General features: G+C 35.1%; 1 long non-coding RNA gene across 2 annotated transcripts in view; it reads left to right on the top strand.

Annotated features, from left to right (window-relative positions):
• Positions 1-22,729, top strand: part of LOC136846984 (uncharacterized) — a 136,155-nt gene that overhangs the window by 22,507 nt on the left and 90,919 nt on the right. For both annotated transcript variants that reach the window (XR_010855566.1, XR_010855565.1), the window contains exon 2: positions 6,985-7,100. This is a non-coding gene — a long non-coding RNA (uncharacterized lncRNA). The remainder of the gene's footprint in view (positions 1-6,984; positions 7,101-22,729) is intronic.

The raw sequence follows: 22,729 nt of genomic DNA on the forward strand, positions 1-22,729 counted from the left end.
GCCTCCCAACCGCGAGACCTAACTAATATCCAAACATGAAATACGACCGCATAAAAATAATTACGCCTTTATACTGCTGGCTTTAATTGGCGTAAGTTGCATGAACCGCACTATACAACCTCCGAGCGAGGAAGGTTTATAACGAACCTTTCGTATCGCCCAATCTAAATATAGGACTCCATACTCTTCTCCACGTTACGAGTCGCCAGCACGATTCTGACGCGGGTCCGGTCGAGCCTCGGGTCGGGTTGGGTCCGTTCCCAGGCGTCCGTGCCCGGTCTGGGCTGAATGAGGTCTGTCGTCCAAAGAAAGTCTGCTTTTTCTTTTCGTGTTCGACTCTGTAGGAGAGTCTACTTTTGAAACTGGGTTGTTATTATTATTATTATTATTATTATTATTATTATTATTATTATTATTATTATTATTATTATTATATAATAATAATAATAATAATAATAATTATTATTATTATTATTATTATTATTATTATTATTATTATTTTGCTTTTAAGGTTCGATTCAGCAGGAGAGTTACTTTTGTAACTGAATTATTATTATTATATTATTATTATTATTATTATTATTATTATTATTATTATTATTATTATTATGTTTTCAAGGTTCGATTCAGCAGGAGAGTCTACTTTTGTAACTGAATTATTATTATTATTATTATTATTATTATTATTATTATTATTATTATTATTATTATTATTATTATTATTTTGCTTTTAAGGTTCGATTCAGCTGGAGAGTCTATTTTTACAACTAGATTATTATTATTATTATTATTATTATTATTATTATTATTATTATTATTATTATTATTATTATTGAAAACATGCAAATTCGTCTGGAAGATCTATGGAAACCATTTTTTATATTTCGCATCTTCCACAAGCATTATGTTAGGCATTTTTTACTTCAGGGCAATTCAGGGATAAAAAGTGTATCATTATAATTTTTTGTTATGGTGTTTGATGGCTTGTGGAAGAAAGGTATTTTTGTGTGGTCAAAAAGAAAAATGAATCGGTTCTTTTGATATTAACAGATACAGATATACAGATACTATCTATGAACAGTAGAAATGATTGTAATCATCGCTTTCACTATTATATTTAATGTAACTATCGTTTGCAGAAATTTATTATTAATGTTATTCTCGTAATTACCTTTAGATCTCGTTCAGGCCGGAAATTTCTGGATTTCTGACTAAATTTATCAGTTTATCTGACTTTAACCAGATGAATATGGTTCTCTATTTAGAATTATGAAATGTTCACAAGATGCATAAAAAATTAAGTTTACCGTATGATCTGTCATCCTCCATTTCAGAAATAGGTTACAGACTTATTCGATCTTCATGTCCCTCTTACTCTGAAGCAGAATCCGTTCATGTTTCTTTTTTTCATTCGTTTTTAGTTGCTCAGTCTCCTAAACAGTGCAGTTCACAATTATTGAAACAGTATTTAGAATATACAGTTGTACTTACATAAATGTCATTCTGTGCTTGCGTATATGTGAACAAATGCATGCTTGCATGCATGTGTCTCTGTGGCTCACCCCTGTTCCAGATTCACCCTATGTTGCATGAAAAAAAGTATTCAATTTCAAATCAGTGCGGAATTTACATGGATATTTGGAAAACCATCTTTGCATTATGGAATATAGCTCTGATGAAAGCAAGATAGCTTGCAGGGTTTTAGATGAGTACAAGCTAACGTGTTTTACTTGAATGTTAGCAAAGGATAATAATAATAATAATAATAATAATAATAATAATAATAATAATAATAATAATAATACACTTTTTATCCCTGAACTGCCCGAAAGTAAAAATGAATAACAATAATGCTTGTGGAAGATGTGAAATAATAATAATAATAATAATAATAATAATAATAATAATAATAATAATAATAATAATAATAATAATAATAATAGTAAAAGTTCAATAATTAAGTGTTGAATGCTGATGTGACAAGCCCTGCTTTATCTTTAACCATTCCCTGTTAGGGGAAACTATATACTGGAAAATAATATTAATAGTAATGCAGTACATGTCCTCACGTCCTGGTTATCATCTATGAATATGACAGATAAAGTATTCAGCAAGACACAAAAGCCCTGTTCTGCCAAAGATATTTCACTAACAATATATGTACTGAATATATTTTCAAGATATGTAAACTTGTATTAACGTCAAATGTGAATCCCCTCACAGATTACAACGATTCTGTTTATGAATATTTACTGTATTGTTGAGGGGAAAGCGTATCTTGTATTTTAAACATTCAGATGAAATATTCCATTTTTTTACCACACAAAAATACCTTTCCTTCAGAAATTTTAAACATTCAAATGAAATATTCAATTTATTTATTTATTACTATTTTTTGACCACAGAAAAATACCTTTCGTTAAGAAATTTTAAACATTCAAATGAAATATGCAATTCATTTTTCTTTTTGACCATACAAAAATACCTTTCTTTTACAAGCCATCGAACACCATAACAAAAAATTATAATACCAACTGATATTTAAAACAGTTTTGGATGCCGAGGGCGGCGAAATGCAAGCATCCCTGTAAAAAAAGCAAAAAAGCGAAAAGTTAATCAAAATCATGCGCTAACTTTCTCTTGCAACAATAATACCAAGTTACTGTTATGCAAATCTAACAATTTGATCACTGGCGCACCGACGTCGGACCCTCTTGCAACTAAAACACTGATTGCAATCCAACATTTGTTGACATTCCTGGAGGGTTGGGACGGTCGAAGTTTCCTTTTTCTGTTTGTTTTTGTCTTTGTTTGAATACGTAATCGGTACGAACTCACCCTCCTCCTCCCCCTCCTCCTTTCTAAGATTCGGATCAAAAATAATTTATTCAATTTCGTCCCACGAGGTGTACTTCTTTTACGGTCCGGGCAAATTGAAACCAGTCACATTGTAGCTGTCGTGATTATCATAAGGTGTTTTCTCGCCTTGCTGTTCCCAGTTGTTTACCTTTGGGCAGCTTCCAGTTGTGTACTTTTTGGTAGCTTCCAATTGTTTACCCTTGGGCAGCGTATGCTTTCCACCAACCTTATAAACGTCAAAAACGGTTTACGCTCCGAAAATTTCTGTGCAAACTGAAGCAACAAGAGTTGGGTGATGTTGATAGTTACAGGTTTCTCTTTCAGGTCTCTCTTTCTCCCCCTTGCATTAAACAGTGTTTGCTGTGCTTGCAGAAAAAGCTTCGTTATTTGTTCCATGCATCCAGGCTGCCCTGCTGTGATTTAAATAGAAGTACTTGCTGTAGTTTGAAGGTCTTGTACCTGTGTAATTTTGTTATTTCTCTGTAATGTCATCTGGCAGTTAATTTACTGGTTTTACAGACACGTCCTCTCGGACGTTTCACTTTTGAACGAAAGGAATGTAAAGAAAGAATCCTTGGGAAATGATGGTCTTATGAATTTCAATATATCTAATATATATATATATATATATATATATATATATATATATATATATATATATATATATATATATATATATATATATATATATATATATATATATATATTTTCCGGTGTGTATGTGATTTATCCTTCTAGAACTGGAAGTACTGCCTCACTGCTTTCCTTCTTTTTTTTTTATCAATTTTTTGAGTTATTCCTGTTTAGCATTTTACCCTGAAAAATGTACACCTGTGTCTTTTACCTTTAAAATTTGCAATGAAAAATTCCACTTCAAGATACTTTTCTTTCCCATTCAGAATCCCTGATAATTCTCGTAGTAGTGAGCACAACACCCTCATCATATATTTCTAAGGCTTAGGTGGAAAAATTAATTGATTAATCTGTAAAACATCTAAACATCGCAAGATTTATAAAGCTTGCTTGACAGAGTGCATCATGCATCTAGAGAGAATTGGACGTCAGATATATCTAAGAAACACAGGGATAATGAGAGAGTCTGCACACACAGATGAAATAATGCCAGATGGAGAAAAGATCACTGAGCTTGAGTCTTTGAAATATAAAGGAACCGTGGTAACTAATATAGTTCCCCTTGAGTTCCAATTATGTGAGAAACTGAAAAAGGCACATCAAACATTTGGCAGGCTGAATAAGATTTAAAAATCATATCGACCGAGATTGTGTATGAGAGTGGGATTATACGTTAGTGTAGCACGATCTGCACTGACAGATGGACATGAATCACACATTGTATGACAGAGCAGCTATATTTAAAAGTCATGCGGAGCGATTTGGGACTAAGCCTTTAAGAAGAATATCAGGAGATGACAAGATCGTGTGATACCAAAAGGGAAACTACAGAATATATATATATATATATATATATATATATATATATATATATATATATATATATATATATATATATATATATATATATATACTGTATATATATACATATACATATATATATATATATATATATATATATATATATATATATACATACAGTATATAGAAATAATCAACACGTAATCCCGTCTGGAACAAAAATATATTTCTGACTCACATCAGGATGGTGAGTCAGAAATTTATTTTTGTTCCACACGTGATTGTGTGTTTATTATACCTATCATATTCACTTAGAAGGGATAATTCGAATGAAATGCTGGCAGTTGGGTCACTGCTAAGTCGGGAAGTTGGGGAAAACACGCCGGTGTGCGATGCAGTTAGCCTGCCCAGGTAAAGCCTTAGGTACAGTGGTACTTAGGTTCCAACTTTTATGACTTGTGTGGCTTAGTTAGCAGCGGCCTTGCTTTTCAGTTGAAAGACCTGGGTTCGATCCTGCTGTGAGTCAAATTTATGTAATTTTATATATATATATATATATATATATATATATATATATATATATATATATATATATATATATATATTATATATATATATATATATATATATATATATATATATATATATATATATATATATGTATGTATGTATATGTGTGTGTGCGATAATGATGAAAGGGAGATAGAGATGGCGTGGACGAAGCTGCAAACTATCTTGCAACCAAATCATAGGTAAACAGTCTAATAGTCTAAATAATTAGATAAGAATTTTTGTATCGTTTTAACCAACCTCCAGTGAGAAATATGAAAAAAAATCTGGTTTTACTGCTAACCTTCAGAGTGAGGTTTTTCATGTTTAAGCAAATAGAACCATTATTAATGGTCTCATAACGTAGGGGAATGTGTTTTCTCATGCTGGGGTTACTCAGTCGATGAAAATTTCGTATTTGCTAAAAACTAGCCTCTCGTTTGCTTTAGAGCCAGTTGCATGTCTGTTGCATCTCGCAAGGTATTTGAAGAAACTCTGATTACAGGACCTTTCAGTAATTAATTCGGGGCTTAATCGTTACGTGTACTATTTTCTATGTGGGCCACGCAACATATGTTTGCTTTCCTCTTAAACCTGTAATCCATTGATTTGTTAATACTTAGTTATTACGAGACGTGCATGCCAGGAATTTTTTCGCCCGGTGAAAATTGCTCGTCTGAAGGTTTAATGGAGTTTGTTTGTTCTAAATTAAAAGGCAGACGAGAGATTAGTATCTTGAACGCACTGCTTGGCGATGTTTTCATAGGAGTTCCTATGTTGTGGTGGTTGTAGTTTTTGAAAACCTATGGATTACTTCCGCTTGAAAGCAAATTTATTTCTCTAACCAAACCATTCCTATATTCCTGCAAATTTAATGAATCTATATTTTTGCTCTAATCGTAAGGTATATGTTTTATTACCCCTTTTGTGGTCACATTTCACTCATGAAATGGTAAGACCGCTCTCTGGTTTTTCTCCCGCTAAACCGTTGAGTGGGGAGTTCAGAAAGAAGCAGACTTTATAAATTCAAGGTCGTTTGAATGGAGCAAATTTTTATGAAAAGTTAAAAGACCTTTCTTCATATAAATTATGTTGAGAATGTTGTGGATAATGAGTAAACATTACAAGTAATAGAGAAAGAGACTGTTAATGTTTGCATGTACACACAAAACACACACACACACACACACACACACATATATATATATATATATATATATATATATATATATATATATATATATATATATATATATATATACAGTATATGTGTGTGTGTATAAATATAAACACACACACACACACACATATATATATATATATATATATATATATATATATATATATATATATAATATATATATATATATATACAGTATATGTGTGTGTATAAATATACATATATATAATTAGTGTGTATATACATATATTTGTGTGTATGTTTGTATGTATTTATGTATTTGTGTTACTAGGAAAATATCTCAGTGACAAGATACAAAATTGCAAATTGTGTGACAGTTAAACATAGCAATAAGCTTGAACAACCCCACCCTCGCAAACCAAGGTAAAGTAGGAGAGACGATGCTTCAGAATACGGAAATTATCTCCCTCGAGAAGTGACGTCACGAGCGCCAGCTAAACCTACGTCCAAATATATGAAAGCGAAGGCAGAAATCTAGCGCAGACCTTAGGTTTCGGAGAATAAACACACACTCGTTCTCGTATCTCAAGGCGTATAAACACAGCCTTTAGCGGCGAAGAAGCAGTTGAGCTAAGGCGGTCTTTTCTCTCCTTAATCGTGTATCCAGAAATACGACGGTGCGTTTGTTCGTGCTTGGATTTATTCCATGTTTGTTTCCTACCATGGTCTGGGAGGGAGAGAGAGAGAGAGAGAGAGAGAAATTCGCATGAGTGTCCTTGGTGGTAGATGTGTAGCTAAGAGAGAGAGAGAGAGGGAGACCGAATGCTTTTAGTGGTAAATGTCTAGCTCAGTGACGATGTTTAATTTACGTAGGTGATAGTTTTACAGGGACAAAATCCTTCTACTACGATGATTACTTGGTAAATTCATGAATGAATGTCAAGAATCCATTAAAAGAAAACTGCACCTTTTAATCAACAACTTTTTTTCTTTCCTTTCAGACACTGGAGCCGAATCAAGCCCAGTACGTTGAGACAAGCCCAGGAAAGCATTGTCCCGTTGGAGAAAAGCGATCGTTACTTTTTCGTCGATGAGGTACTCAAGTACTCAGTTGCAGGTAAGGAAAAAGTTGCTAAATGAAGAGGCTTTTCTATTCAGCATTGCAGAAGTCAGTCATTGCTGGTTTACGTGTAATTATTCAAGTAAATATACTTTGGGATGTAGAAAGAACAAAAGTATTAGTTGCAGACTTTGAAACTAAGCTTTGGAAGCCATGTAAAAGGTTTTCAGAAAAGGAAAGAGTCCAGTAGCTGTAATTCATTACAGTTAAATACGATTTGCCATTTAGGAAGCTTTACATAAACGAATAGACAAGTGATTCGATGTAAGGAAAGAGTATCATATACGTTGACATGATTCAGACGTGCTAAGAAAAGTAAAACGACAATTTGGCAAGGAATGTGTGTCACATGCATTGACTGTCAAACACACATGAGCGAGAGCCAGTGCGTTTGTGCCCTATATAAGCAGGCTTCCTTGTCCGAAGAAGTTTTTGAACGAAGAAAAAGACAAAAAATTTAAGTAAAAAATAAGAAAAAGCTATTAAAAATAGATAAAAACTTATTTATTCCTCGTGTAAGCAACACCACTTATCTCCTTCCCCCCAAAAAATCGTTTGTCCCCAAAATAAAATAAATTGATAAAATAAAAAAAAAGTAAATGTTTAAAAGGGTAAACCGAAAATGTACTCGGCGTGTGTACTGTTTATTGATTTTATTGGGACCCCCTGGGACGCTCGCATCCGTTGTTCACTTACACCTCCTGACATCCTCATTTTTTTGCCTGAGCCACAGAGAGAAAGAGAGGGGATACAAAAATGTTACTTCACCCCTGGAAAAAACAAGAGAGAGAGAGAGAATACAAAAAAGTTACTTCGCCCCAGGAACAAACATGAGAGAGAGAGAATACAAAAATGTTACTTCACCCCAGGAGCAAATATGAGAGAGAGAGGATCATGCTGACGTCTGTATAAGATAATGGATAATGCGAAAGAACAGAAAGAAGGGAGAGGACATCCAAAAATAGTCCTCCTTTGTAAATACAAAATTATTGAAAAAAGTCTGAAGCCAAAGAATGAGAGAAATAAAAAAAAAAAAAAGACGAGAGGATGACATTACACGCAGTTTGTTTGAAGCGGTAATACCTTTCATGATGCTTTCGAAGACATTCCGCGGAATTAACTTTCATTAAGAGAGAGAGAGAGAGAGAGAGAGAGAGAGAGAGAGAGAGAGAGAGAGAGAGAGAGAGCCCCTTGTTAATCAACAGCTGCCTTGTGTGGGGAAAATGCCACAGATTTTGTTTTTGTTGTAGTAGCTTGGGCAATGACACATCAATTCATGTCAAGCTTCTCGAGTTGATTTTCCATTGTAATGACCATGGAATAGAATGGCTAGTTGAAGCTCCGTTTTGTAGATTCAGATGATAATGAAATTGGGATTAAACTTTGATCAAAGAGAATAGAAAATATATTAAGCATTTGCGGTCCTCAGATGATAGGGAATCTTACATTTGGGTAACTTAAATGGTCAGTTACGTTAGATAAGTATTATGAGAAAAGCATAAAATAACTATTAGGTTTCACCATTTGATCAGTAAGAGGCCATCCTCCACAACATCAAAGTGGATGAATCGAGGAACGAATAGAGAGAGAAATTCTAGAGCCTGAGGGTACAGTGAGTTGAGGTAGTTATAGTATATTGATGTTTTGGGCCTTAGACAATTTCGCGTGCGTATTGCCTGGAAATTTGAAAAAATACCCAGAATTGTTTTTGTTGTGGGGAGATACCAAATTGAAAGTTATGTCTGAAGTCTGAAGTAGAGTTATGGTTCTATATGTATATATATAAATATATATGTATATATATATATATATATATATATATATATATATATATATATAATATATATATATGTACGTATAACATACACACACACACATATATATATATATATATATATATATATATATATATATATATATATATATATATATATATTTATATAAATATGTGTGTGTGTGTGTGTGTGTGTGCCTGTATTATATACAGTTGCACCATAGGAAAGTCATGCGGTGTCCGTCGACCGGAACCGTAAAGCTGACATTAAAAACAAAAATCTCGGGGGGGGGGAATAAGAAAAAAAAACGTGTTTGCAGTGACACTGGAATTAATGAATCGACTCTCATTAGTTTCCGGCGCATGTAATCAGTATAATGAATGGAATGTAAAAAAAAAGAGAGAGAAGAAAAAAGAAATCTACGACCCGTTGGGGGAAAAAGAAGAAATGAAAATGAAATGAAAGGTTAATTGCAAATCCATTGGAAACAATGGTAAAGAGAAAAGTTCGTAATGTAAATTGGAAAATTGTGGGGCGAGAGGGATTTGCTATGATTTGGCTAAAGAGATCTCGAATTAAAATCCATGAAATGATTCGACTTTGTGAAGTTGTAGAAGGAAGAGGGGGAATGAACCGAGTTACGTAAAATCGACTGGAATCTCGTAACGTCCACTGGAATCACGTAACGTCGACTGGAATCACGTAACGTAGACTGGAATCACGTAGCGTAGACTGGAATCACGTAATGTAGACCAGAATCACGTAACGTCAGCTGGAATCTCGTAACGTCGACTGGAATCACGTAACGTCGACTGGAATCACGTAAACGTCGGCTGGAATCGAGTAACATCATCGTGGATAGATTAACGATACATTTACAATACCGAGACTGCTTCCAGGGGGGGGAAATACATTCATAATACCGCGACATCTTTCATGAGGAATTAATTGATTGATTATGACTACTAAAATTGGCGTCACAACACCTAGGTTATTGACGCCGTATTAAAATTAAATAAGAAACTAAAAGGATAAATAAATTTGAAAAGGGGGTTTCGTATGGGAAATATATAAAAATATATAATTTAATCATATCTGTAAATTCATATATACTAAATATACATACTCAGTGTGTATATGGCTCAAAATCTGTTGAGGAGGCCCGCCTCCCTCACAAAGGTATATAACCGGAAATGTATAGGGAAAGGACGTCCCCACAAAGTGACCACATAAACATTTGACCTCTGAATGTGTAAAAGGAAATTCGCAATCACGTGCAATCGCATCACTTTTAATTGTCATCTCCGGTCCGCTTCCATCGAAGAAGTTGGAGTCGAGATTGCTCGCGTGGAATGCTTAATCCGGGGTCACTTTGCATAACAGCAAAAAATGGAAAGGGCAATTATAGCGGCAACACAAAGGAAAAAGGAGGAACTAGGGAGACTACACGGGGCAATAAGCTATTTCCTGCACGAAAAACGCTGCACAAAAAAAGAAGGGAAACAAAAAAAGACTGTTATGCAAGTGAGATAATTAAGATTAGTTAGAATGGAACGCAAAACGGAGAGGGAATAAGCCAGATATTGAACAATAAAAGGGAAGCAGGACGTAAAACAGATAATTACACGACGGGGGAGCTGGGAAAAAGATAGAAATATAAAGTTATAATTAAGGGGAATTCTGAAATTTATTTAATGCCGCATAGATAGAGTGACATGGAGGGAGAGAGCGAAAAGGAAGGAGCGATAATGAAATAGAAAATGCGAATATAAATATAACAAGACAACGTTGCTTTTTAACGAGAAAGCGTTCATCTTTTCTCGTTCATGAACGGGATTAACCGAGATTAAGCAGGTGACCCTAGCTTTAGATTCCATAATAAAAACGACAGATGGCTCATCATTAGATGGTCTTCCTTGAAACTGTGAATGGGTAAGTAAGGTTATGATAGTTCCTCCAATTTTATGTTTTCCACTGAAAACAACAGATGCAGGTCACTGCGGTAGCTGGTCAGTAAATACCTAAGGTGTTTTAAGATTGAAATTCTCTTTACAAAATGAAATTTCGTCGAAGAGATTTGACTAAACAGGGGTGAAATTCCTATTCTCATACTTTCGAGTAGTTTGTATGGGCTCGTTTACATAAATAACAAAGTGCTTTTAGTTTGTAAGTTTCTCACCAGGTCAATCTTGAGTCTCCACCTGGTCGAACTCCTCAACTGGTATACATGCAACCTGAGAGTTCTGTAGATGTACTACATTTATCCTTTAACAAATTAACACCAACTTAATCCAGCGCTTGTCTTCTCTTTTTGGACGTGTTAGATTATATTGCCTACCTCCTGAGAAGCTGAAGAGGAAATGACGCCCTAGAAAGGAGCATTAAAACATCTAAAAAAATATCCTCCGTAGGGGGGTAGTGCCGTCCCTGGACCTCACGCGGTGCACTGTAGGCATTACTTAAAGTTCTGTGGAGCGTCCCTCCGGCCCCTAGCTGCAACCCCTTTCATTCTTTTTACTGTACATCCGTTCATATTTTCTTTCTTCAGTCTTCCTTTCCACCCAATCCTAACAACGGATTTATAGTTCAAGGGCGAGGTTTTCCTCCTGCTACACCTTTCAAACCTTTTGACTGCCAATATCCCTTTCAGCGCTGAATGACCTCATAGGTCCAGCGTTTGTCTTTTGGCCTAAATCATATATTTTATTCTATTCTAATCTAACAAATATATTTCCAGGGATATTTTCTCTCGTGATAACTAATAAACAAATACAGATTTCTTCCGATTTTCCTTCCAAGGTTGAAATTTTATATTTTATATTTTATATTTCGTTTCGGTAAATAAAATGTAAGGTCTTGGTATGACCTTTTCCCCCTTGCCTTCAGTTTTTCCCTGCTAGTAGGCAGAGAAATTAGGTCGACAATGAGACCCCAGACCCTCCCCGAAATTTATCGTAAATGATGAAGACCTGTGCGAGCTTCATGAATTAATGAACCAATTAACTAATTAAACCTAATTTAACCACTGACTGATTACTTATTTCTGCTTTTTTTTCGGATAGTGAAAAATGCTTTTGCATTCCGTGTGTACTCCAGTATTTTTCCTAAATTTTTTCATTAAGAAACAGGGTAGATCTTTATCTTAGTTTCTGTCATAATCTGAAGACCTGAGCAGTAACAGTAGTTTCAAATGTACGGAAAGCTGGTCATATCAATCAAGTAACCTGTCAATTTGGGATATATGTAAGTTAAGGTGGCTGCTGCAAAAAAAAAAAAAAAATAGAACGGATGAGATATGAAATTTATTGGGCTCCAGATTATGTATGTATGTATGTATGTATGTATGTATGTATGTATGTATGTATGTATGTATGTATATATATATATATATATATATATATATATATATATATATATATATATACTAGCTGACCAACCTGGCGCTGCCCAGGAAAATGAATGACAACCAATAAACTCTCTCTGTCTCCTCCCTAACACCCCATCTACTCTCTCTCTCTCTCTCTCTCTCTTTCCAGTTAAGATAGTTGCTTCAGTTACATTGCCCAGCATTTTTGACATTTTATACTTCACTCCTTCACACCCCCATTCCTATTGGGTCTGAACTTGGACTTGAAGGGCATCGAGAGTGTTACTATTCATCTCAGCAACCTCGAAAACTATGGATTAGGCACTAATATCTGTCGTTTTCGGTTATTTTTACATGTCACCCCTTCCCACCCCCACCCCCTTTGGTGCCAGTGATGTCTTACCCCTCACAATATTCTTTTCCAGATAGTAAGTTATATGTATACCGAAATGAGGTATGATAAATTCGTAGAGTTTATGTAGTTACTAAGTCTACGGGAAGAACCAGTCCCGTTTCAGGGAAGTCCTTCCTACCCCCACCCCCTTTGGTGCCCTTTGATTCTAGTTATGTCTCCTCCCCCCCAACCCCAGTATTCTTTTTCCAGATAGTAAATTATGTGTATTCCAAGTTTGGTTGAAATACCTCGGTGCGTTTCAGAGTTATGCTGCAGCACACACACGCCCACTCACATGAACATGCACACACATCCATATATATATATATATATATATATATATATATATATATATATATATATATATATATATATATATATATATATATATATATATATATATATATATATATACATATATATATATATATGTGTGTAATATATACATATAGATATGTGTGTGTGCTTGTGTGTGTTCGTGTTTGTGTAAAGACAATGTACTTTATCTGTTTGTGTTTAGATGGTTAGATGCCTCTGTAATGTGCATCCACTTCATTATTCAAGGTTCATAGATAACAGAATACTTGACGAATCTGAATAATGTATATATATATATATATATATATATATATATATATATATATATATATATATATATATATATATATATATATATATATATATATATATAGTATATATATATATATACATATATATATATACATATATATATATATATATATATATATATATATATATATATATATATATATATATATATATATATACATATATATATATATATATATATATATATATATATATATATATATATATATATAAGTAAGTGGTATTATAACCTTCGACTCCTGACCGTTTCCTCCTCACTTAGGAACTTATCATCTGACTCTGCCCGAAAGCCGCTTGTGTGCTCATAAGGCTTCTTATACGTACAGAGATAATAGTATTATCGCCACATAATGGAGAGAATCTGAGCGGCAATCGGTCGAATATTGTTATCTTTTCTTCGCGTTAGCAAGCTCCTGCGGTCTTTACGTTCTAGAGAGAATTACAACATGTTATTGGTGGTGTTCTTTCTGAACACAAGCTTTATATGGAAATCAGAGGAATTTTGCTATCCCTCGCAAGTTCCTGCTCCCTACTGTTAGTCCCCGTAGAGGGGGTGGTGCCACCAGTGCACCTCACGCTGTGCCCTGCAGGCATTACTTGGTTCTTTGCAGCGTCCCTGCGGCCCCTAGCTGTAACCTTTTTCATTCCTGTTACTATACCTCTTTTGATATTATCTTTCTTCCTTCTTACCCCGCCCCTCTCCTAACAGTTATCTCAAACCTTTTTTTCTCAGTTTCCGTTTCAGCGCTAAATAACCTGATAGGTCTCAGCGGTTGGGCTTTGGCCTAAATTTTATGTTCCACTTACTACACTTAGTGCGTGTTACTCGCTTTGCATAGGTCAGCATCCGTATTCTGTTGGGGTGCCAAGATGTTACACCGCCCCATACCAAAAATGTCCTATTCCCTCTGTTGCGAGATTGTGAAACATTTTTCCTGATAATTTAGCACAAGCTGAAGTTCGCAAGTTAAATGATGGTGTAAACTGTTCAGAACGCTGGGCACCATTCACTTGGGTTTTCTTATATATTGTGGTATTTTCCCATGTAAATGTTTGTCCGTTTTGTTAAGTCAGTTCTTTTCATGCGGTCTTCTCATTTTTGTCTATTTTTCTACGTTATGTGGTAGTGTGCTTACCCAAACAATGGTCCTTTAAGGTGCTACTACTACTACTACTACTACTACTACTACTAATAATAATAATAATAATAATAATAATAATAATAATAATAGTAGTAGTAGTAGTAGCAGTAGTAGTAATAGTAGTAGTAATAGTAAAGAAATCCTCAGTGGTGTAAATGTAAACATATATTAGAAATATATATACAAACGAGAGCTTTCGAAGCTCTCGTTTTTTATATAATTTTTATATATATTTACATTTACACCATTGTGGACTTATTCGCAATTTAAGTGACTCATGCTGTTAAGGGATTTTATGAATAATAATAATAATAATAATAATAATAATAATAATAATAATAATAATAATAATAATAATAATAATAATAATCTTTTTTAACGTGCTTTTTCCCATTTTTTGTATGGGGTAAGCACGATGCCTTCTTTTGAAGGACTTTGAACTGGCTTTGGGGTAGACCGTAGTCTCGATCGGATGCCCTGCCTGACATCGCTTAGACCCCGGTAGGCATGTACATGTATCGTACCAAATCACCAGCTCCCTTTCTCCCAGCAGCGAGGAGAGTTGAGCGGTTAGGTCGACAGTTCGAGACGTGTGCGGTGTCTGTTATGTTTTTAGAAGATGCTGGCGTGGCTTTGTTTGTGTGTGTATTAGTCTGTAACACCCATTTGCTTTTAGCAGACCTATCCGTTGATTACATACATAATCCCGGGGTGTCTACACAGATAGCAGTGTCCACCTCTCTGACCGGTCGGCTGCGGATTTGAACCCGCGCCACAGCCCTCTATGAAGTCCGAAGCTGCTGCTCTACCGACCTGGCCATCGAGGCTCTAATAATAATAATAATAATAATAATAATGATTGTAACAACGTCCTTTATAAAAAGATATATATATATATATATATATATATATATATATATATATATATATATATATATATATATATATGACTGTGAATAAAATAAAAAAACCCACATCTGGACAGGATTAAGACGTTGACACAGAAACTTGGAAACACTAACCATTTTGCTTTTACCTACCCAAATACCTTAGCCAAATCTCTGATTAACGGCCAACAAAAACCAGTCCCCAAAGACGCAGCAGTTTGCGAAATCCCTTGCCTCGATTGTGACCAATCTTATATCGGCTTCACAGGCAAATCACTCCCCCAAAGATTAATACAGCATAAACGTTCAGTTAGGTGCGGACAACAGACCTCAGCTATTTTTAACTACATGAATAACCTTAACCACAGAATAAACTGGAATAAGTCTCTTATAATTTATTTATAGAAGTAATTGTCGGTTCAAAAGCCAGATAGTGGAATCAGTCTTGGTTAAACAAAGAAATACAATGAATCGTTCAAGAAGCGCCTGGAATTCAGATATTATAAATAAAATCTTCCTCCAACCAGCGATTAAAATGATTAAAGGGAAATTGTCAACTGGAGTGACTTAACGGCTGACCTATGGATCTTCTGGTATATATACCGCTTTTCTGTAACTTTTTCTCATTCACTATTTGCCTGAGGAGAGAGACAGGTTGGTCTCTGATATATAGCCTTTATTTTCCATATTTTGGTGTTTCTGTGGGCTCCTTATATATATATATATATATATATATATATATATATATATATATATATATATATATCCACATCCACACACACACACACACATATATATATATATATATATATATATATATATATATATATATATATATGTATATTATATATATATATATATATATATATATATACACACACACATACACACACACACATATATATATATATATATATGTATATATATGCATATAAAATTATATATATATATATATGCGCATATATATGTATATATACATATATACACACATATATATATATACATATACAGTGTACACACATACACACACATATATATATATATGTATGTGTGTGTGTATATTGACTTTCTACGCGCTTTACAACAGTAGTCTCTTGTTAATGAACTTCAGTTGCCATTGTCTAACCCGGGATCAAATTCTCTCACTGCACTCCTGGAAAAAATGAAGTTGCTTTGGCCCAAGTTTCAGGATGGTACGTAACGTCCCTAGTGTCTGGGCTTGCTGTCTTGACCATCTCACATATTACCCGTGTACGTACACTAATAATAATAATGATAATAATAAATAATAGTAATAGAAATAATATGTGTATTCTTCCAAGATTGAACTCACGCACCGTAAATAATAATAATAATAATAATAATAATAATAATAATAATAATAATAATAACAACACGTTATGTCTTTCCAAGATTAGACTCACTCACTGTTATCATGAGGTTCATTAGAATTTCTTAATAATAATAATAATAATAATAATAATAATAATAATAATAATAATAATAATAATAATAATATCACGTGCATTCTTCCCAGATTGAACTCGCACACCATTATCACGAGCAATACTAAGAATAATAATAATAATAATAATAATAATAATAATAATAATAATAATAATAATAATAATATGGGTGCCCTTTCAAGTCTGTACTCACGCACCATTGTCTTGATCTACATTAACAATAATATTATAATAATAATAACAACAACACGTACATTCTTCCAAAACTGAACTCACGCACCATTATCACGAACAACATTAACATTTCCCGTGATCAGTTTCTTTTTTATTTTTTTTTTTTTTCAATTCTCTTTTTCGTGTTCATCTCGGTGATTGGCATCCAAATGGCGTTTTGGCTCCATTGCCGCAAATGCCCTCTCATTGGATTGTGCATCCTATTGTGCATCCTATTTTCCTCCTATTAGCCAAACGAGGGGGATGCGTTGCCCTGCCCTTTGTTTACAACTGACTGAGGACGAAGGGGCAAAGTTATGAGGTCGAACAGGGGTCCTTCCCCTCCAAGAAAGTCCAACTTCTGGAAAATAAACGCGTCTAACCTGATTGCTCCCGCGGATAGAGAGGAAAAAAAAAAAAGAAAACGCTTCCCGAATGAAGAAATGATTATTGAAAATTATAACTTCGGACCAAAAACACGGTTCTCCTGAGGTCCGTCCCATACCCTAATTTATATGTCCGTGGTTGCCAGATGTTGCTGTCGGGGTAACTGATGCAGGATTTCTTTTCTCTTTCAATTTGCTGTTTCGTGGGTACATCTTTCACTTAATTTGCTGCCTTGTATGTACATTTTTCTTTAATAGGCTGCTTCACAAAATACGTATTACCTTTAATTTGCTTCTTTACATAGTACAGGGTGTTTCGAAATTAGAGCCCCCCCCCCTCCCTCTACAGCATAAACTAAAATTGATATGGACAAAAACAAAAGTAATTCAGAACAGGGATTAATTTAAGTTCTCTCTGAATATTATATGTATTTTGTGGCCTCCATCTGCCTGTACCATAGCCTGCATTCTTGAGGGGTATGATTTCAGCAAATCGCAAAAAAGCTGAGACTCAAACTCCATTTCCCTGAGCACTTCGGACATCTCTCTTCGCAGGTCGTTGAGGCTTGGTATACCATCATAGTTAATTGTGCGCGCCTCAGCACGATCCTTTAAGATACTACCAATGTTTTCACACACATTTAGGTCAGGGGAGCTACCTGGAAATTCACTTGACGAGAAGAAATCGATAGCACTGTTTCGAAGCAGCTCGTGTGTCTGAAGAGCCTTGAAACATGGTGCCTTATCATGCAAAAATGTGACTTCTTCAATAGATAACACATTTTCAGGATCTTGAGGAAAGGAAATACTCCACCAGTAAGCACAGTTTCTCTGAAGTATTCGCCATTCCATGACTGTCCTTTTTCTTTGATGATCCACATTAACTGTTTGTCTGTGAAACAGAGAAAGATTCCCAAACATTCAGGAAATTTCACAACTTGGCGATAGCACACGTCATCACTGATATCATCCAACTTTGCAGCCCAAATTATGTCATTTTTATGATTTGGCTTCTTGACTATGTAAATGAAGAATTCATCTGATGTGGCAACATGGAGAAAGTCAGCTTCATCCCAATCTTTAAGAAATGAACCACATAACCATGCATGGTCTTCTCTCTGTTGCTGAGTGATGTTGGGCTTGCTGATAACATGAAATGGCTTGATACCAGATTTTTTCAATTCACGATATACAACACTATAATTTCTCTTCTTTCCCCTTTTTGTTTCTAGTTCAAGCGCCAATTTACGTAAAGACTTTCTTGGTCTACCCACTGCCTCAGCTATGATGTCTTTTGACTCCTGAGAAAGGACTTCAGGGCTTCCAACATTCTCACTCTTTTCGCAATGACAGTCATATGGATTTTTGTTCCAGTTTCTTTTAACAAAGGATTCTTCTCTTTTAATGTATTTAGCTATCCAGGAACGTGAAATGAAGGATGCGCCAGCATCCCTGACATCTCTGAAGGTTATAGCCCGGATTCAGTAAAACCATCTGATTTCCTCCGAGCTGTTAGCCTTGGCTGTATCTAACTCCATCACTCAGTCTGAAAATACAAGAAATGTAAAATGAAAAATAGCTTAATAGAAACTTAAAATAATGTACTTGGAGATAGGCTATAGCAGAAAACTTCATAACTTTCCATTTGTTCTGTGGAGGGGGGGGGGCTCTGATTTCGAAACACCCGGTACATTTTAATTCATTGTCTTGTATAACAATCGCATATTATACTATAAGCTGCTGCCTCCTGTAATCATTTTAACTTTAAGCCGTTCCCTTAAACGGACATGTTAACGTTAAGCTGCTACTTGGCATAACCATTTTAACTTTAAGCTGTTGCCTTCAACAGACATTTTAACTCTAAGCCGCTGCGACCCGTACTCATTTTAACTTAAAGCCGTTGCCTTCAACAGACATTTTAACTTTAAGCTGCTGCCTCCCGTAATCATTTCAACTGTAAACCGTTGTCTTCAACAGACATTTTAACTTTAAGCTACTGCCTCCCATAATCATTTTAACTGTAAACCGTTGCCTTCAACAGACATTTTAACTTTAAGCTACTGCCTCCCACAATCATTTTAACTGTAAACCGTTGCCTTCAACAGACATTTTAACTTTAAGCCGCTGCCTCCTGTAATCATTTTAACTGTAAACCGTCGCCTTCAACAGACATTTTAACTTTAAGCCGCTGCCTCCCGTAATCATTTTAACTGTTAACCGTTGCCTTCAACAGACATTTTAACTTTAAGCCACTGCCTCCTGTAATCATTTTAACTATAAGCCATTGCCTTCAACAGACATTTTAACTTTAAACCACTTTCTCTCGTAATCATTTTAACTGTAAGCCGTTGCCTTCAACAAACATTTTAACTCTAAGCTGCTGCCTACCATAATCATTTTTACTTTAAGCCATTGCCTTCAACAGACATTTTAACTCTAAGCTGCTGCCTCCCATAATCATTTTAACTTTAAGCCATTTCCGTCAACAGACATTTTAACTTTAAACCGCTGCCTCCCATAATCTTTTTAACTGTAAACCGTTGCCTTCAACAGACATTTTAACTTTAAGCTGCTGCCTCCCGTAATCATTTTAACTGTAAGCCATTGCCTTCAACAGACATTTTAACTTTAAGCCACTTCCTCTCGTAATCATTTTAACTTTAAGCCGTTGTCTTCAACAGACATTTTAACTCTAAACCGCTGCCTCCCATAATCATTTTAACTTTAAGCCATTGCCTTCAACAGACATTTTAACTTTAAACCGCTGCCTCCCGTAATCTTTTTAACTGTAAACCGTTGCCTTCAACAGACATTTTAACTTTAAGCTGCTGCCTCCCGTAATCATTGTAACTGTAAGCCGTTGCCTTCAACAGACATTTTAACTTTAAGCTGCTTCCTCTAGTAATCGTTTTAACTTTAAGCCGTTGCCTTCAACAGACATTTTAACTCTAAGTTGCTGCCTGCCCTACTCATTTTAACTGTAAGCCGTTGCCTTAAACAGACATTTTAACTCTGAACCGCTCCCTACCATAATCATTTTAACTTTAAGCTATTGCCTTCAACAGACATTTTAACTCTAAGCCGCTGCCTCCCATAATCATTTCAGCTTTAAGCTATTCCCTTCGACAGACATTTTAACTCTAAGCCACTGCCGCCCATAATCATTTTAACTTTAGGGCATTGACTTCAACAGGCATTTCAACTCTAAGCCGCTGCCTCCCGTAATCATTTTAACTTTAAGGCATTCCCTTCAACAGACATTTTAACTCAAAGCCCCTGCCTCCCATAATAATTTTAATTTTAAGCCACTGACTTCAACAGACATTTTAACTCTAAGCTGCTACCTCCCATAATCATTTTAACTTTAAGCCATTGCCTTCGACAGATATTTTAACTATGCTGCTGCCTTCCATAATCATTTTAACTTTAAGTTATTGCCTTCAACAGACATTTTAACTCACAGCCGCTGCCTCCCATAATCATTTTTACTATAAGCCATTGCCTTTGACAGACATGTTAACTCTAAGCCGCTGCCTCCCATAATCATTTTAACTTTAAGCCATTGCCTTCAGCAGTCATTTTAACTCTAAGCCGCTGCCTCCCGTAATCATTTTAACTTTAAGCCATTGCCTTCAACAGGCATTTTAACTCTAAGCCACTACCTCGCTTAATCATTTTAACTTCAAGCCGTTGCCTTCAACAGACTTTTTAACTCTAAGCCGCTGCCTCCCACAGTCATTTTAACTTTAAGCCATTGCCTTCAATAGACATTTTAATTTTAAGCTGCTGCCTGCCATAATCATTTCAACTTAAAGCCACTGCCTTCATCAGACATTTTAATGTTAAACCACTGCCTCCCATAATCATTTTAACTTTAAGCCGTTGCCTTCAACAGACATTTTAACTCAAGCCATTGCCTCCTGTAATCATTTTAACTTTAAGCCATTGACTTCAACAGATGTTTTAACTCTAAGCCACTGCCTCCCGTAATCCTTTTTACCTTAAGCCGTTGGCTTCAACAGACATTTTAATTCTCAGCTGCTCCTCCCATAATCATTTTAACTTTAAGCCATTGCCTTCAACAGACATTTTAACTCTAAGCCGCTGCCTCTGATAATCATTCTAACTTTAAGCCATTGCCATCAACAGAGATTTTAACGTTGAGCTGCTGCCTCCCATAATCATTTTAACTTCAAGCCGTTCTTTCAACACACATTTTAACTTTAAGCTGCTCTCCCATAATCGTTTTAACTTTAAGCCATTGCCTTCAACAGACATTTTATCTCTAAGCCACTGTTTACCATAATCATTTTAACTTTAAGCCATTGCCTTCAACAGACATTTTAACTCACAGCCGCTGCCTCCCATAATCATTTTAACTTTAAGCCATTGCCTTCAGCAGACATTTTAAATCTAAGCCGCTGCCTCCCATAATCATTTTAACTTTAAGCCATTGCCTTCAACGGACATTTTAACTCTAAGCCGCTGCCTCCCATAATCATTTTAACTGTAAGCTGTTGCCTTCAACAGACATTTTAACTCTAAGCTGCTGCCTCCCATACTCATTTTAACTTTATGCTATTGACTTCACCAGACATTTTAACTCACAGCCGCTGCCTCCCATAATCATTTTAACTTTAAGCCATTGCCTTCGACAAACATTTTAACTTTACACTGCTGCCTCCCATAATCATTTTAACTTTAAGCCATTGCCTTCAACAGACACTTTAAGGTTAAACCACTGCCTCACGTAATCGTTTTAACTTTAAGCCGTTGCCTTTAGACATTTTAAGCTGATGCCTCCCACAATCATATTAATTTTAAGCCATTGTCTTCAACAGACATTTTAAGTTTAAGCCGTTGCCTCCCGTAATCATTTTAACTTTAAGATGTTGCCTTCAACAGACATTTTAACTTTAAGCAGCTGCCTTCCTTAATCATTTTAACTTTATCCCATTGCCTTCAACAGACATTTTAAGTCTAAGATACTGCCTCCCATAATCATTTTAACTTTAAGCCATTGCCTTCAACAGATATTTAATCTCTGAACCGTTGCCTCCCGTATTCATTTTAACTTTAAGCCATTGCCTTCAACAGACATTTTAACTCTAAGCCCGTGCCTTCTGTAATCATTTTAGCTTTAAGCCATTGCCTTCAACAGACATTTTAACGTTACGCTAATACCACCCATAATCATTTTAACTTTATGGCGTTCGCTTTCTCTTCAACCGACATTTTTCTTTAAGCTGCTGCCTACTGGATTCATTTTAACTTTAACCCGTTGCCTTCAATAGACATTTTGACTTTAACCCGCTGCCTCCCATAATTATTTTAACTTTAACCAGTTGCATTCAACATACATTTTA

The sequence above is a fragment of the Macrobrachium rosenbergii genome, chromosome 16 (genome assembly GCF_040412425.1).
Source record: "Macrobrachium rosenbergii isolate ZJJX-2024 chromosome 16, ASM4041242v1, whole genome shotgun sequence".
In the NCBI taxonomy this organism is placed as follows: domain Eukaryota; kingdom Metazoa; phylum Arthropoda; class Malacostraca; order Decapoda; family Palaemonidae; genus Macrobrachium; species Macrobrachium rosenbergii.